This window comes from Schistocerca americana, unplaced genomic scaffold (assembly GCF_021461395.2).
Source record: "Schistocerca americana isolate TAMUIC-IGC-003095 unplaced genomic scaffold, iqSchAmer2.1 HiC_scaffold_274, whole genome shotgun sequence".
Lineage (NCBI taxonomy): Eukaryota > Metazoa > Arthropoda > Insecta > Orthoptera > Acrididae > Schistocerca > Schistocerca americana.
Window position 1 is genome coordinate 12,501 of NW_025725988.1, and position 5,000 is coordinate 17,500.

The window sequence follows — 5,000 nt, forward strand, 5'->3', positions numbered from 1 at the left end:
TAACCGCAACAACTTTAATATACGCTATTGGAGCTGGAATTACCGCGGCTGCTGGCACCAGACTTGCCCTCCAATAGATACTCGTTAAAGGATTTAAAGTGTACTCATTCCGATTACGGGGCCTCGGATGAGTCCCGTATCGTTATTTTTCGTCACTACCTCCCCGTGCCGGGAGTGGGTAATTTGCGCGCCTGCTGCCTTCCTTGGATGTGGTAGCCGTTTCTCAGGCTCCCTCTCCGGAATCGAACCCTGATTCCCCGTTACCCGTTACAACCATGGTAGGCGCAGAACCTACCATCGACAGTTGATAAGGCAGACATTTGAAAGATGCGTCGCCGGTACGAGGACCGTGCGATCAGCCCAAAGTTATTCAGAGTCACCAAGGCAAACGGACCGGACGAGCCGACCGATTGGTTTTGATCTAATAAAAGCGTCCCTTCCATCTCTGGTCGGGACTCTGTTTGCATGTATTAGCTCTAGAATTACCACAGTTATCCAAGTAACGTGGGTACGATCTAAGGAACCATAACTGATTTAATGAGCCATTCGCGGTTTCACCTTAATGCGGCTTGTACTGAGACATGCATGGCTTAATCTTTGAGACAAGCATATGACTACTGGCAGGATCAACCAGGGAGCTGCGTCAACTAGAGCTGAGCAGCCGGCCGCCCGGGAGTGTGTCCCGGGGGCCCGCGCGAACACGCAAGCGTCCGCTCAATTATTCTGCAAACAGGAGGAGGCTGAGCTCCCCTGCACAATACACCTCGAAACCCTCTCAGGTCCCGGCGGCGCGCAGCGCCGTCCTAAGTACTTGGTCGGGTTCGAGAGAGGCGCAATCGCCCGGAGTTTGGCGAGTAGACGCTTTAGGTGCGACCACCCGTGCTCCCAACTGAGCTTGCCGCTGCCGACAGAGGCCCGGGAGCGTGCTGTCGTGGCATTGCCGGCGGGAGACAACACGCGCCACCTACGGTGACCGGCAGCTCCAACGCCAGCGCCACAGAAGGACAAAAGCCCCACTTGGGTGCCGAAGCGAACTCTCCCAGCACAGCGCACGCGCCAACACGTCCGCACAGCTGCGATACAAACCACCTGCGAGAACCGCAGAGGCGACCGAGCAGCAGACGGCGTCGCGGCGCCGAGCGCCGGGCGGCGGCGCATCCTCAGCGCACACAGTCCTCAATCGGACCAGCACACTGCAGATGTCCACCGCGCTTCGCACCGGGCCCGCGAGGACCTACTTTGGCCGCACGGCGCCGCGTGCAGGGTGCGCTGGCGCGCAGCTGCGCCGCCTGCCGCCTCCGTCGGCCGGCGCGCCTGCCACTGGCCGCCCCCACCAGCCGGCTGTAGCGCGTGCGCCCACGCACCGCGCGGCCAGCACGCCGGGAGGCCCCCCCTCACCGGCCGGGGACGGTCCCACCCAGCCACCGCCGCGTATCGCTTCACACCCAGATGCCATTCACGTTCGTGGGCATGGTGGGTATCGCTGGAACAACCGGTTGGTAGCTCAACCGATCGTCGCCATCACTGATTCACCTCTAGCGAGAACAACCGCACCACAACGGTTTACCAGTTGTTCATTTGCATAACGTCACCAGCAAACGTAGGCGTCCATCGCCATTTGCAAATTCAACGATTGTTGCATGCCTGTGTCAGGTGTCACGACACACTATGTCTGCCCACATACACGCAACAACATGTGCACGCTTCGCGAACACGTGGAAGGTGGCCCCCGTACGTATGCGATGTCCATTGCGCGAACGACTGTCAACCGGCCTCTGTCGCATGTCGCAGATGTGGAACGCAGTGCACCATGCTATCACGGTGTGTGAGAAGAGACGACTACGTCTGACAACACGCGCCACTACATCAACAGACGGCTCATGCTGATCGCCATCCAGGGCATACCACACTGCAATCCAGCTCTTATAGGGAGACGACACGTAGCTGAGTGCACAACATTTGGACCGCATGGTTCGCCGTTGTTGGCGCAGTCGTTGTACGGTCACATGTACCACGATGTATCATTCAGTACATGAGGACCAATGTGCAGTACAGTGTGTGATTTGGACGTACAACATCAGCGGACAGTTGACACAGGCCGTACCACAGCGTAGGCTAAGTGCTTCGCACATGCGAATGCCAATGAACAACTGCAAATGCCAATGAACAACTGCAAAGGGCATTGAGCATGTACGTCCTGCTGCCATCCACATTACAGTGTATAGCTGCAAGGTGTTTAACATGAAGCGATACACTGGGGACCGGGCAGTGCGAGTAGCAAACTATATTGCGGGGGTTGCAGTTAGGCAACACTACACTAATTTAACGCGTCGTATGACAATTACAGAGCAGGTTAAGGCCCAACGTGTGTTGGGTTAAGGCCCAACGTGTGTTGGGTTAAGGCCCAACGTGTGTTGGGTTAAGGCCCAACGTGTGTTGGGTTAAGGCCCAACGTGTGTTGGGTTAAGGCCCAACGTGTGTTGGGTTAAGGCCCAACGTGTGTTGGGTTAAGGCCCAACGTGTGTTGGGTTAAGGCCCAACGTGTGTTGGGTTAAGGCCCAACGTGTGTTGGGTTAAGGCCCAACGTGTGTTGGGTTAAGGCCCAACGTGTGTTGGGTTAAGGCCCAACGTGTGTTGGGTTACGTTAAGGGGCAATGTGGGTTACGTTAAGGGGCAATGTGGGTTACGTTAAGGGGCAATGTGGGTTACGTTACGGCGCAATATAGGTTACGTTACGGCGCAATATAGGTTACGTTAAGGCGCAATATCGGTTACGTTAAGGCGCAATACAGGTTACGTTAAGGCGCAATACAGGTTACGTTAAGGCGCAATACAGGTTACGTTAAGGCGCAATACAGGTTACGTTAAGGCGCAATACAGGTTACGTTAAGGCGCAATGCAGGTTACGTTAAGGCGCAATACAGGTTACGTTAAGGCGCAATACAGGTTACGTTAAGGCGCAATACAGGTTACGTTAAGGCGCAATACAGGTTACGTTAAGGCGCAATACAGGTTACGTTAAGGCGCAATACAGGTTACGTTAAGGCGCAATACAGGTTACGTTAAGGCGCAATACAGGTTACGTTAAGGCGCAATACAGGTTACGTTAAGGCGCAATACAGGTTACGTTAAGGCGCAATACAGGTTACGTTAAGGCGCAATACAGGTTACGTTAAGGCGCAATACAGGTTACGTTAAGGCGCAATACAGGTTACGTTAAGGCGCAATACAGGTTACGTTAAGGCGCAATACAGGTTACGTTAAGGCGCAATACAGGTTACGTTAAGGCGCAATACAGGTTACGTTAAGGCGCAATACAGGTTACGTTAAGGCGCAATACAGGTTAGGTTAAGGCGCAATACAGGTTAGGTTAAGGCGCAATACAGGTTAGGTTAAGGTACGACATAGGTTAGGTTAAGGTACGACATAGGTTAGGTTAAGGTACGACATAGGTTAGGTTAAGGTACGACATAGGTTAGGTTAAGGTACGACATAGGTTAGGTTAAGGTACGACATAGGTTAGGTTAAGGTACGACATAGGTTAGGTTAAGGTACGACATAGGTTAGGTTAAGGTACGACATAGGTTAGGTTAAGGTACGACATAGGTTAGGTTAAGGTACGACATAGGTTAGGTTAAGGTACGACATAGGTTAGGTTAAGGTACGACATAGGTTAGGTTAAGGTACGACATAGGTTAGGTTAAGGTACGACATAGGTTAGGTTAAGGTACGACATAGGTTAGGTTAAGGTACGACATAGGTTAGGTTAAGGTACGACATAGGTTAGGTTAAGGTACGACATAGGTTAGGTTAAGGTACGACATAGGTTAGGTTAAGGTACGACATAGGTTAGGTTAAGGTACGACATAGGTTAGGTTAAGGTACGACATAGGTTAGGTTAAGGTACGACATAGGTTAGGTTAAGGTACGACATAGGTTAGGTTAAGGTACGACATAGGTTAGGTTAAGGTACGACATAGGTTAGGTTAAGGTACGACATAGGTTAGGTTAAGGTACGACATAGGTTAGGTTAAGGTACGACATAGGTTAGGTTAAGGTACGACATAGGTTAGGTTAAGGTACGACATAGGTTAGGTTAAGGTACGACATAGGTTAGGTTACGGTACGACATAGGTTAGGTTACGGTACGACATAGGTTAGGTTACGGTACGACATAGGTTAGGTTACGGTACGACATAGGTTAGGTTACGGTACGACATAGGTTAGGTTACGGTACGACATAGGTTAGGTTACGGTACGACATAGGTTAGGTTACGGTACGATATAGGTTAGGTTACGGTACGATATAGGTTAGGTTAAGGTACACATTGTTGTAAGGAAAGGTTTAATGGGGGGCGGGGCGGGGCGGCCGGTTTGTTGATTGTGATTATAGTAAGTGGATGCCTGCGGCATCATCTGATTTGCCACGTCAGGATGCACCTTTGGCTCATGACAGGCGGCGCTCTCATTCCATGCTTGTGGCAGACCTGTGTCTTTCATTCCTGCCATTGTTTGTGTGCTGTGAGAGGAGGCAGTATTGTGATGTTGGGTGCACCCCTGTGTAGGACATGTGTGGGTGTTGGTGGCTTGGCTGAGCAATGGTGGTTGTCGGGTGGGTGGGATATTCTGTTTTCTGAGTGGACCTCCCAGTCTGGTTATGACAGTGTGGATTGTCTAATGTGGCGGAGAGGATGCACTGGGTGTTGTTCCATGCTGGTGCTTACATATTGTCTGTGTGCGTGTTACAGGCAGAGAGTAGTGCGTGATAAGGGTGTGTGGCTGACGTGTGGTTGTGATTGTGAGCAGAGTCTTTCAGCATGTATACGGACAGTTGTATACATTATCTGTATTCTGATGGCTCTATCTATTACTAATCAGCGCCGTGTATACGTTTAATCCGGTTCCAGTCGAAACTGTTGTATCTCTGTACATTAGTGACACGGCGAGCCCGCTATGTAGTTACTCGTCTCGGCAGCTTCCACCGGTGTATGGCAAATGAT

At 51.6% G+C, this 5,000-nt stretch overlaps 1 non-coding gene across 1 annotated transcript in view; it reads right to left on the minus strand.

Annotated features, from left to right (window-relative positions):
- Nucleotides 1-637, minus strand: part of LOC124578154 — a 1,910-nt gene extending 1,273 nt beyond the window's left edge. The window contains exon 1 of the ribosomal RNA XR_006972688.1: nt 1-637. This exon is cut by the window's left edge and continues 1,273 nt beyond it. This is a non-coding gene — a ribosomal RNA (small subunit ribosomal RNA).
- Nucleotides 638-5,000: the final 4,363 nt, after the last annotated feature.